This window comes from Symphalangus syndactylus, chromosome 3, assembly GCF_028878055.3.
Source record: "Symphalangus syndactylus isolate Jambi chromosome 3, NHGRI_mSymSyn1-v2.1_pri, whole genome shotgun sequence".
NCBI lineage: Eukaryota > Metazoa > Chordata > Mammalia > Primates > Hylobatidae > Symphalangus > Symphalangus syndactylus.
Window position 1 is genome coordinate 18,196,177 of NC_072425.2, and position 12,911 is coordinate 18,209,087.

Below are 12,911 nucleotides of genomic sequence, written 5' to 3' on the forward strand. Positions count from 1 at the left end.
GCGGCGGAGGGATACGGGCCGCCTCACCCTCCGAAACTTCCTGACATTTGAACCCCGCGGCCGGTATCCCTGCGCCGGGATGCGCCGCCGGCTCCACGTCAAATAGTGCCGTCCCGCCCCCCCGCTCGCCCCGGGGCTCCGCGCCCCCGGCCCGCGCCCCGCGCCGCGCCTGGTCCCGAGCGCAGGCCCCGGCGCCCCGGCCCGGCCGGCCGCCCCGCGGGCCCCTCGCAGAAGTTTTGATCGCCTTCGAAACAAATCCCTCTGCTCCACCCCCTTGAAAAATTGATTTGGGAGTTGGGGAGCGAAGGCTTTCTTTTTTCTCCCCTGCCTTCTTTATTATTAATATTTTGTAAAGCTCCAGCGCTACGAGGAGTGGCCCCGAGCGAGGTCAGACTGCGCGGACGGCGGGGAGTGCGGCGGCTCCGCCAGGGGACGGCGCCGGCCGGGAGTGAACCCCCTCGGCTGCTCGGGAACCCCCGACTGTCGGCCGAGGTAGGTCGCGGGGGCTGAGTCGGCGTCCCCCGGGCGGCGGCGCCTGCTCCGGGCGGATTGGTCCGCGGAGAGGGCCAGCTCCCAGGAACGAAGGACGGGGGCGGGCAGAAGGCGAGGACGGCTGGTCCTGGACTCATGCGAGGGGGCCCCAGGCCCAGGAACGGGGAGTGAGCCCGGAGTGCGGGTGAGGGGTCTGGGAAAGCTCCGGGCCTGGCAGAGATTGGGCGGGGGACTGAGCCGATGGGAGGTTGGGGCCCCAGGATCGAGAATGGGGGACACTGGGCCGACAAGGAAGGTCAGGCCTGGGTTCAGGCGACCGAGAGTTTAGAGGACAACTAAGGTTGGAAAAGGGGTCCCCGGGCAGGGGCAGGAGCAGTGGGCAAGACCCGGGCCTCCTAGGGTTTGCAGTGAGGGGCGCTAGGAGGGAGTGGTGGCCCCAGGGTAGCGGCTCTAAAGAAATTAGGTTGGCTGCCAAGATCGGGGTCCTTTGGCGGGCCGGGTGCCCGGCCAGGGGTCGCTGGGACGCGCAGATCAAGGACAGTGCTCTAGCCAGCCTGGGCAAAGTGGGCCTCGGCAACGGGACGTGAAAGCTGGCGAGATGGAGCTGCCGAATCCCGCGCCAGCCGGGCCTGGCACCCGCGTCCGGTGCGAGAGGCCACTGCGTCGGACCGGCTGTCTGCGGCCCGTGGTCCCCACCGACGCGCGGCTCACCGGGGAGCAGGGGGGCGGGTGCGGCCTGGGGTAGCGGCCGGCTGACCCCCCGCGATCCGCTGCGGGGCGGCCCCGGCCCCTCCCGGAGCGAGGCAGCGGCGCGGAGCCGGGCGGGGGCGGAGGGCATGGGGGGCGGGTCCCCTGACCTCGCTGGAGGCGAAAGGGCGGATCGGATTTGGAACCTGCGAGAGGCTTGGTCAGAAGTGGCCCCCTGCGCCGCGGGGCCCCGCGGAGGGGCCTGGCTTTGTGGAGGATTAGAGGCTCCCGCCCCACCCTACCCGCGTGTGTGTCGGTGGGTATCTGTGTGTGTCTGTGCGTGTCGGGCCCCTGCCTCTGCCGCTTTTGCCTCCGTGTGCTCCTTGGCTCTGCACACACGGTGTGTGTGTCCCTGCAACCTTCCAGACTCCCAGGGGTGAATCTGTGGATCTGTGTCTGAGTCCCCGGCACCCGTGTGTGTGTGAATGTGTGGGTCCTTCGTGCCTGTGTCTGGGGTGTGTGTCCGCATCACTTCGTGCGGGGGCCTAAGTCTTTGTGCGTGTCTCAGCCTCTGTATTGTGTCTGCGATCCTTTTCTGTGTGGGTGTCTCTGTCGCCTTTGTGTATCTGTGCGTATCTCCGGGGTTCTGAATGCTTCTGTGTGCTCGCGTGTCTCCCAGCGTGTGTGTGTGTGTGTGCGCGCGCGCGCGCGTGTGTGGTGGGGGGCTTTGTGCCTTCGTGTATTTCTAGGCGCCTTTGTGTGTCTAGGTCGGGGAGAGTGGACAGTAAATGTGGAGTTTCTCTCCCACATCTCGGTCCCCTCTTTGCTTGACCTGGAAACCCCAGGCCTGGACCCGCGAAGTTGGGCTGGGCCTGAGCCGCCTTCTCCGGGCATCTGGGGCGGGGGCGCGGCTGCTGCAGGGAGAAGCCGGGCGGGCAAGGCTTCGGCGCACAGAGCCAGAGCCCCGAGGCGCGGAGCCCGGCTCGGGGCCGGCGGGCGGACCAGGCACTTTCTGCCCTCTGCTGGCCGCGGTCCGTCCCTGCAACCGGGGCTGGGCGACTGCCTTCAGGCGAGAGTCCTCGTTCCAGGCCCAGACCGTCTCCCTCTCCTTCAGGGTGCACATGGTAATACTCTCTCGTCACAGGCCCTGCACCCCCAACTCCTGGCGCAGGGCTCCATCCCCTCCCCACCTTCCCTGTGCCTGGCTTCTCCTACCCTACAGCTCTCCTTTACCCCTCCTTGGCTGAATGAGGGGCCCTGCGACCCGGCCTCCCAGGCTTCTCTAACTCGGGTTGGCGTCCAGTGCCGATCTGGGGCCGCTGGCTGTGCCCAGAGGCGCATTCCCCGGACAACTCGAAGGCCTGGTTTCAAGGCAGGAGGACTTGTGGGAAGTCCCCCCTCCGTGCCGCGTCTGGTCTGTCCTGGGGCGCATGCATTCTCAGCGCCTCTTCCGCGCTCCTGCCAGTCATATCCCACGCCACCAAGGCGGATATAGGGCGGTCTGCCGCGATGCGGCCCGCGCCCAGGTAGGGGCGCTGGCTCGGTGGACGCCAGAGCCTGACTGCCTTCTCTGGTCTGGGGTGGGGCTGCTGAGTCCACACCCCTTGGGCCCCTCTGCATGCCTTCCCCGCTGTCCATTCATTCCCCCTACACACACACACACACACACACACACACACACACACACACACACACCGTCCCTATAGGCCCCGTTCCTTGCCCTTTGTCCTCAATCCTCGTGTCCCGTACTCCCAGCTGAGTTGGCCGGTCTCGGGTCCTTCGCACGCAGACGCGCAGAGGCCCCAGGTCTTTCCAGCACAATCGGGGCTCCCGCGCCTGTCCACCGCTTCCCTTGCCGAAGAAACGGTCGACTGGACGGCACAGCAGGGGCTGAGGCCCAGAGCCGGCTCCTGCCCGCAGGCGGCGAACGGCACCTTGTTCCACCAGGCCCCTGCGGGTGCGATCCGTGACCCGCAGATTCTCCCAGGCGCCTCTGGCCCACGACGCGGGGGCCGCTCGCTCCACGCAGGCGGCTCCGGGATGCTCTCCCGCTCGGATTTCAGCGGCAGAAACAGCCTCGGATTCTCTCTACCTGGGGGAAAGACTGAGTCGGCGGCTCAGAAACACTGATTGATGCGAGAATGGAAAGGGGGGCTCTGGAGCGGGGGTCCCGGCTCCTTCCAGTCTGCGGACGCCCCAGCTCCATTGAGCCCCGCCCTAGTCCCCGTTGCTCCTCTTCTTAGGGCCTTGCACCCTCTCCTCTGTGCTACCCGCCTCCCTCGAGCACGGCTCTATGAGCTGCCCTCCCCCACCCCACCCAGCCCTGTCCATCCCGCCCCAGGCTGTCTGGACTGTTTTGTGCTTCTGACCAGAGCCAGAGCCACACTGCCCCCTCCCAGTTTACCATCCCAGCTGGAGGCACGGATCTAGGGCAGCGCAGGGTGCAGCCCTGGCCGGGTTCGGAGGAGTGGGAAGGCAAGGACCAGGAGCCGCGAGTGTCTCTATTCCACTCTGACGGGAGAGCCAGGGCTGCAGAGAGCCTGGGCCGTCCCACGCTGCCCCGGCGCCATCAGCCCTGCTGAACCTCAAATCCTGGAGAGGCGGCCAGACTTGGGGGATCAGAGCCGTCCCAAGCAGTGGGCCAGGTTGGGGGCTGATATTCCTGGGAGGTGGCCCCGGGTCTAGGGTCCTGGGAGAACCACACTGACTCCGGAAGTGGAGCGGGAACACCCAGAGACTGAGTGCTGGAAACTTTCCAGCCAGCAGTGACCATGTTATGCTTTTTGGACCCCAGCAGGGCTGGACCCCAGGGCACATGCACCAAAGTGTCAGGCCCCTTCTCAGCTAGAGATGGCCATGTGTGGTCATCACAGAGTAACACAGCCACCTTGCCGCAGCGCGGTGCAAGTGTCTGTGGTCTTGCTGTGCCGGTGGGAGACCTCACAGCGACCTTGAACCCAGATGGAGGCCCACACAGAGGAGTAAAGGGATGGAGCCCAGCTGGGGTCCTTTGAATCCGGGCTGGGAACTGGTTCTCTCTCCCATTGGGGTTTTCCAGCCTGATGGGAGAGGGGCTGCAGGGAGACAGGATTTGTGGCAGAATTTGCTGGTGAGGCAGAGCTGGGGCTCTGAGGCTGCATACAAGTGTGTGTGTCTGTGTGCAGCAGGGAGACAGCCAGCCTCAGCAAAGCCCCTAAGTCCTTCCTGCAGCTTCCCCTTCAGTGGTTAGGGGCTCTGGCCACAGACCTGTGACTTTCCAGCACAAGGTCTGGGTCTTTAGTCATGGGATTCCTCCACAGTGGGTCAGGAGACGGCTCCCTTAGAGCCCAGGCTGCTGTCAGCTCTCAGGACTGGAGCTCTGAGGGAGACGGTGCCCTGGCCGGGTGGCCTAGTGGTCTCGAAGTGGCTAGGAGTGGTCAAGAACAGGTCTTGGGGAGCCACCCAGATCTGGTTCAGGATCTGGCCATGGGACCTCAGGAAGGTCCTGCCCTACTCTCTGCACCTCAGCTTCCTCATCTATCCCACAGGGTTGTGGAGAGGCTGAAATGTAAGTGCTCACCACAACACCCAGCACCTACCAGGCTTCTATACATATTTGGTAAATAATTGGATGGACAGTTTTGGAGGCTGAGGCCGGTGGATCATGAGGTCAGGAGTTCAACACAAGCCTGGCCAGCATGGTGAAACCCCATCTTTACTAAAAATACAAAAATTAGCTGGGCATGGTGGCATGTGTCTGTAATCCTAGCTACTTGGGAAGCTGAGGCAGGAGAACCGCTTGAATCCAGGAGGCGGAGGTTGCAGTGAGCCAAAATTGCACCACTGCACTCCAGCCTGGGTGACAGAGCAAGACTCCGTCTCAAGTAATCATAATAATTGGATGGAAGAGGGGCCCTGCTACCAAGACTTGGGGAAATCACAGCTCCCTCCTTCTCCTCCAACCAGGGCTTTAGGGCAAACAGATCCCCTGGGCTCACCTGTGTACCTCCCTCCAGGGCAGGTGAAGCTCAGCTCCAGGCAGGTGTGGGCTGGGCACAGGAGACCTCCAGGCAGTGCCCAGAGGCCCGGCACAGGCTTTACCACTGGCCCTGCTCTAGAGTCTGGGCCTGCAAGTAGCTGCTCAGAGCTGGACCCTGGCAGGGACGCAGAATTAGGGGCGTTAGCCCATTACATCAAAAGCAACCATGTGGGATTCTCAAGGTGTCACATATTTTAAAATTTATTTTCTTCAAGAATCTTTGTCTTTCTTGCCAAATGGATGGGCTGGATTATTTCTGCAGCCTGTCTGGAACCGGGAGCTTCCCCAGCTGAGGACCAGAGTGAGAGCAGAGAAGGCCCAGGATCGTATTTGAAACCATAAAAGCCACATTAAGACACTAAGAATAACTTGCAGAAAGACATTTTCTATGAATTGGACACAGAGTCACAAAACCCAGAAAGTTCCTTGGTCTCTATCTCACGGGCCTGTGGCTGGGGAAGGGGGCCTGATGTGAGGCTGGGGCCAGTGCCCATCCTATTTGATCTTTATCTTAAATCCACTTCAAAATGCTGTGGCTCAGCGGATTGAAGGTTCACCCCTTCCTGTAATTATTTGGTGTCTGGTAAAGTTTTTATGAGTGTTTGTGCAAATACATGCATTTGATGTGCATTTGTTTTCGTTAGTACCACTTTATGTAGGAGGTGTGTGCATCTCCTGTTGGCCCTCAGAAAAGAAAAGAAAAATAAAACCAAGACTTCTGGACCAGGCAGAGGGGTGGAGCTGGGGCAATTCCACTGCCAACCACGACCCCTGTGACATCAGTGGCTCCTGGGCACCAGTGACGCTACTAGTTGAGTTTGTAGCCTTTGGGTTTACCTCGTGGGGGTGATCAGGTCTGGCAGGTGGGCTTGGTGAAATCCAGACTCTAGGTAGCCTTTTTTTAAAACATAACTGGATCTGCCTCTTTTTTTTTTTTTTTTTTAAAGACAGAGTCTTGCTCAGTCAACCAGGCTGGAGTGCAATGGTGCGATCTTGGCTCACTGCAACCTCCTCCTCCCAGGATCAAGCGATTCTCCCACCTCAGTCTCCCAAGTAGCTGGGATTACAGGCACCTGCCACCATGCCTGGCTAATTTTTTTGTGTTTTTAGTAGACACAGGGTTTCACCATATTGGTCAGGCTGGTCTCGAACTCCTGACCTAAGGTGATCTGCCTGCCTCGGCCTCCTAAAGTGCTGGGATTACAGGCATGAGCCACCACACCTGGCCTGAGTCTGCCTTTTGATTACTGTCCTCTGGGCATTCTTGGTAAAGTAAAATGTATAATAAATAAGGGTGAGTTTTTAGGGGACTTTATCATTTAAGTGACAGAGCTCGTCTGTTTCTCTAGAATGTGAGCTCAGCAGATCTGGCTGAGAGGAGCTGTGGCTGTCCAGCCCTCTCTGGACAAGGCAGCAGGGTGGGGCAGGATGGGCGTTCCTCCTGTATGGCTGAGGAAGCACCTGCCCCCTAAGGGTGTCAGGGGCCAAGAGCACCTATGCCTGCCTCACGTCCCCAGCCCAGAGTCAGAAGGCAGCCTGCAGGTGTGTTCAGCTTGGCCCCTATAGGTAGTCTCTCCTCCCAGCACTGCAGCCTTGATTTATTTGTTTTAAAATTATTCTAGCATTTTTATTGAAGTATAATACACAGTAGAAAAGTGCACGAAGCATAGGATTACAAAGGGGACATGCCCATGCCACCAACACCCAGATTAAGAGAGAGAATGTTGCTGGCTTCCCGAAATCCTACTTCATGTTCCCTCCCAGGCACCACCCACCTCCCTCGAAGGAAACTACTATCTTGGTTTTGCCTGTTTTGAATTTTCTATAAACGGAATCATCCTATATACTCCTTACCATACTTTAATCATGAGATTTTGCATGAAAATTTTGCATGGATTTTTCTCCTGAATAATCAGAGGTCTGATCACTTTGGACCCTCATTCCAGCAGCATGCTGACAAGCTGGACCTAAATTTGTTCCTCCCACCTCCATCCCAGGCAGGATACCCACTGGATTCTGTTTGCCAGGGAGCATTTGTCTTGGTCACTCCAGCTGTCAACCCTTGGCCCCTCCCCTGGTCTTCAGCCCATCCCCAAAAGGAATCACTGGATATACACTGGGGAACTGCATCCAGAACCTTCTCTTCTCTCACCCCACCCCTCCATCTGCATCCAGTACCCTTTGAGGCAGAGATCATGAGACCTTAAACAGGTGAGGAAATTGGCACCTCAGAGAGGTGAAGTCACTTGCCCAGGGCCACACAGTGTTGTAAAGGTCAGATCCTGGATTCAAAACCGACTGGCCTGACTCCAAACCCCAGGCTCTTGTCATCTCCCCACAAGGCTCCCTCGGGCATCCAGACCCAGGCGTGAACAGTCCCCTCCTGCCTCCTTCCAGTGGGGAGGAAGCTGGACTTTTTCCAAAGGAAACGCTGGGAAACACAAAGCCCCAAACAGAAAACAGGGCAGGGATGGTTCCCAGGCCCTGGCTGCCTAACCTTGGGTGATGCAAGTCTAGTCTGGGCTAGGCTGGTCTGGACTGGTGCAGCCTCCCCAGGTGCATCAAGGGAAGGTGGCATCATGCCATGCACTGAGTGTCCACCACGGGCTAGGTACTTCATCTGTCATTCCGCAATACTCACAATGTACCTGTGAGGTTTGTATTATTATTTAGCCCCATTTTACAGATGAGAAAACTGAGGTTCAGAGAGGTTGAATGTCCTGCCTTAGACCACGGCGTCTGAGTGGCTGAGCTGGGTTTTGAATGCGTTGAGAATGGCTTCCATGCCGTGACACTGTGCTACCCTGACACTGTGCTACCCCGGCCCTGTTCTCCTTGGCCTGCCTCTCTTCTCGAGCGACCTCCACTCTCCTGTGGTCGTGAAGCTGTGACAAGGTGCAAGGTGATTTTGCAAGTGGCTCCTGCAATTAAAACTCAAGCCAGGCCAGCTAGACTCCAGGCCCGAGGTGGATGGCCTCAGTCTGCTTATCTGGAGAGTGGGGATAATATTACTGCTATCTATCTATCTATTATCTATCTATCTATCTATCTATCTATCTATCTATCTATCTATCTATCTATCTATCTAGATTTTTGAGACAGAGTCTCACTCTGTTATCCAGGCTGGAGTGCAGTGGCATGATCTCAGCTCACTGCAACCTCCATCTCCCAGATTCAAGTGATTCTCCTGCCTCTCAGCCTCTCCATTAGCCGAGATTACAGGCACCTGCCACCACGCCTGGCTAATTTTTGTATTTTCAGTAGAGATGGGGTTTCGCCATGTTGGCCAGGCTGGTCTTGAGCTCTTGACCTCAGGTGATCCATCCAGCTTGGCCTCCCAAAATGCTGGGATTACAGGTGTGAGCCACCATGCCCAGCCTACTTTCTATTATTATTTGGAAGTTTAACAAAGTCTGTAGACTTTTGAATCTGGAAGAATTAGCAGTCGCCTGTTAGAGTGGGAAGAGGGCTCACGGATATGCAGAGGTCCTGAAGCAGGAAAGAACTTGATCTGCTGGAGGCCCATGTGGCTGGGTCAGAGCAGGCTCTGGTGTGGCTGCAGATATGGATAGTGTCCTCACCACAGGGCATTGTAGGTCACAATGAGGGGTGTGGACCGGATCCTCAGGGGGAACCTGAGTAGGAGCCATGGGAGGGTTGAAACAGGGCAGTGTCCTGGTCAAGTCTGGTTTTTAGGAAGATCTCTCAGGCCGTGGTGAGGGGTGAGACCATAGTCTGGAGGCCAAGGGATGAGGCCTTTGGGTTTCAATATCCCTTTTGTATGGAATGAGGTTGGGCGGTCCACAGACCAGACCTTATCCTCCAATTTCCCATAGAGGCTGTGTTTCCAGATTCAGGGTTTCATGTTACACAGAGTTATTCTTTCTGGAATGTGTCCCCCAAGCAACCCCGCTGGACCCTCTGTGGAAGGAGGGGCTCTTCTGAATGCAAGATTCGCATGTATGCAAAAAAGCGAACATGCCAGCCCTGCGCCTTGCTAATGTCTGTCCCTGAAACAGAACCAGCAACCAGCAGACAAAGCAGTGCCCAGGAGTTGGGCCAGGCTGCAAACATCAACAACAACAGTAATAGTAATAATAATAACCTTTATTAATAAAGCCTCTGACCTAGAATTATCTCGTGGAATCCTAGAGGAAGCCTGGGACATAGCTGTCATTACAATTGTATGAATAAAGAGACTTGTGGGAAGGAGGGCCTTGTCCAAGGTCGCTGAGTGGCAGAACCAGGCGGGTGGCCGCAGCCCTGACACTGTCACCTGTGAGCTGGGCAGCCTCAGAGGGGTGGTGAGTCAGGCATATTGTCGAGCTCTGTGGGATCTAGACAGCCCTGCAACTGTCCCCAGTGTGCAGAAAAGCCAGAAAATTCCATCTTGGCGTCCTGATCTCCACCTCCGCTCCAGCTCACACAATCTGCCCAGTTGAGTTATTCTCCCTGGAAGAGCTCGGCAATTTGGGCTTTTCCAAACCCAGGAAAAGCCTCCAAGTCTAGAATCCTCCCCGTGGCCTCTCCCTGGCCTCATCTCTTCCTCCCTCCCCTTGGCTCTCCATGCTACGCTGAGTGCCGAGCACATCAGCCTGATTTCTGTTTCTCAAGCCGCTCATACTCTGTTCTGCCTCCAGGCTTTGAATGGGTCATTCCCTTCACCTGGAAAGCCATCCTCACTCCCTCTTCCTAGCTTATTCCTATTCATCCTTTCTGTCTCAATGTAAAGGTCACCTCCTCCTGGAAGCCTTCCTTTACCTCCCAGGCTAGCTTACCACTTACATGTTCTCAGCAACCCGTGATTGTGATTCTCCTTCACGGCGAGATGGGGTTGCATGTCTTTTTCATTCCTCATTCTACGCCCTCGCAGTCTCATAGAGAAACCCAGGAACAACGAGAAAGGAGTGACGGGAAGGTTGCCCTTCAGTGTCAAGGAGGTGGAAGGGGATCTGTGAGACGGAGAAGGGACATATACCTCCACGTTGTGCTGGTTCTGTAGCTGGGGATATGCCTTTCCCATGTAGATCAGCCAGACTCAAGGCAAAAAACAACAGGCCAGCTTCCCACTGGGGCCCATTGTGGGGGCAGTTGTAAGGTGACAGTCCCGAGGAGACTCTGCCAAAGGAAAACTGCATTTTCAGGATATGCGGGTACAAGAACTTTTAAAAATATATGTTTTCTACCATTTCTTTGAGCAGCTCTTCCCATTTATTTATTTATTTATTTAGAGACAGAGCCTCCATCTGTTGCCCAGGGTGGAGTGCAGTGGTGCCATCTCAGCTCACTGCAACCTCCGCCTCCTGGGCTCAAGTGATTTTTGTACCTGGGCCTCCCGAGTAGCTGGGATTGCAGGCATGCGTGACCACACCTAGCTAATTTTTGTATTATTAGTAGAGACGGGGTTTTGCCATCGTGGCCAGGCTGGTCTCAAACTCCTGACCTCAAGTGATCTGTCTGCCTCGGCTTGAGCCATTGCACCCAGCCACCTCTTAACTTTTAAATAAAAGAATATTAACAAGTGCGACATAGCCTGGCATGGTGACTTATGCCTGTAGTCCCAGCTACTCAGGAGGCTGAGGTGGGAGGATCTTTTGAATGCAGTTCAAGGCCAGCCTGGGCAACATGGCAAGACCCTGTCTCTGAAAAAAAAAGTGGCGGGGGCGGGGGGCTGCAAAAAAATACAAGCTTTTTAAACAGTAAATATTCTGTGCGTTTAGGAAGTGCCCTATTGGAAAGGAGAGAAAGCTTTGTGAGAATCTTGGAGCCCTGAGCTCTGGATTCTCATCTGTGTGGACCCCAGAACAGTCCAGGACTTCCTGAGAGAGCCAAGGGTGCCTGGGGGAGAGCCTGATGGTGATGGGAGATGATTCCATACATGCCCTAAACATGCCAGAAGCAATAGGAGGTACCTTTGTATTTTCCTAATTAAAAGATTACCAAGCCCCACCCCCCCGCACCCCCACCAGGACTGGGCACAGTGGCCCATGTCTGTAATCCCAGCACTTTGAAAGACCAAGCTAGGAGGATAGCTTGAGGCCAGGAGTTTGAGACCAGCCTGGGAAACAGAAAGACCTCATCTCTACAAAAAATTTAAAAGTTAGCCAGGCATGGGAGCATGTATCTATAGTCTTAGCTACTCAAGAGGCTGAAGTGGGAGGATCGCTTGAGGCCAGGAGTTTGAGGTTACCACTGCACTCCAGGCTGGGCAACAGAGCAAGACTTTGTCTCTGAAAACAAAACAAAAAACCCCAAGTATTTTTTGGCCAATTTAAGTATATAAAAACCCTCAAAAACTCAAGACAATGAAACTGTCACATACCTACTTAAAATATTAAATTTATGAGTTTGGTACTACCTGCAAAATTACGATTTTTATTGTAATTTTGGATGTTTGTAGCAGTAACCTGAAAAACAGGTTTAAAATAAGATCATCTATATAAACACTGGTTTTTCTTTTTCTTTCTTTCTTTTTTTTTTTTTTTTTTTTTTTTTTTTTTTTTTTTTGAGACAGTCTCATTCTGTCACCAGGCAGGAGTGCGGCAGCATGATCTCGGCTCACTGCAACCTCTTCCTCTGGGTTCAAGCGATTCTCCTGCCTCAGCCTCCAGAGTAACTGGGATTACAGGCACCCGCCACCACGCCTGGCTAATATTTTGTATTTTTAGTAGAGACAGGGTTTCACCATGTTGTCCAGGCTGGTCGCGAACTCCTGGTCTCAAGCGATCTGCCTGCCTCAGCCTCCCAAAGTGCTGGAATTACAGATGTGAGCCACTGCGCCTGGCCTTAAATATTGCCTTTTCTTGCAGTTTCTGAAACAATTTAATTTCAAACCCTCGACCTGAATATTTTTGTTATTATCTTTTAATTTTGGTGAAGTATACATAACATGAAATTTACCATCTTCACCATTTGTATGTGTACAGTTCAGTGATAGTAAGTACATTCCTGTTGTTATACAACCGTCACCACCATGTATCTCCAGTACCCTTTTCATTTTGTAAAACAAACTGTATGCATTAAAGAATAACTCCCCAGTGCCCTCCCCTGACCCTAGTCCCTGGCAGCCACCATTCTGCTTTTTCTGTCTCTACATTTGACTACTCTTAGGTACCTCATGGAGGTGGAATTGTACATATTTGTGCATGTGTGATGGGCTTATTTCACCTAACATAATGTCTTCAAGGGTCATCCATGTTGTAGCGTGTATCAGAATTTCCCTCCTTTTTAAGGCTGAATAATAGTGTATTATATATATATCTCACATTTTGTTTATCCATTCATCTGCCAGTGGACCCTTGAGTTGCTTCCATTGCTTCATTATTGTGAATAATGCTGCAGTGAACATGGGTGTGCAAATACCTCTTTGAGTCCCTGCCTTCAGTTACCTTGTGTATATACCCAGAAGTGGTTTGCTAGACCTATAGTAATTCAATTTTTAAGTTTTTTAAGTAACTGCTGTACTGTTTTCCATAGTGGTTGCACCATTTTATATTCCTTTCAATAGTGCACAGGGTTCCAATTTCTCCACATTCTGTTTTTTTTTTTTTTTTTTTGATAGTAGCCATCCTAGTGGATATGAGGTGGTATCTCATTGTGGTTTTCATTCGCATTTCCCTAATGATTAGTGAAGTTGAACATCTTTTTGACCATTTGTATATCTTCTTTGGAAGGATATCTATCCAAGCCCTTTCCCCATTATTTATTTATTTAT

The 12,911-nt window shown here is 54.4% G+C and overlaps 1 long non-coding RNA gene across 1 annotated transcript; it reads left to right on the forward strand.

Moving 5' to 3' along the window:
• The first annotated feature begins 127 nt into the window (after positions 1 to 127).
• Positions 128 to 5,808, forward strand: LOC129478283 (uncharacterized). Its single transcript, XR_008656375.1, has 3 exons — positions 128 to 492; positions 4,707 to 4,777; positions 5,413 to 5,808. It is a non-coding gene; the product is annotated as an uncharacterized lncRNA (long non-coding RNA).
• Positions 5,809 to 12,911: the final 7,103 nt, after the last annotated feature.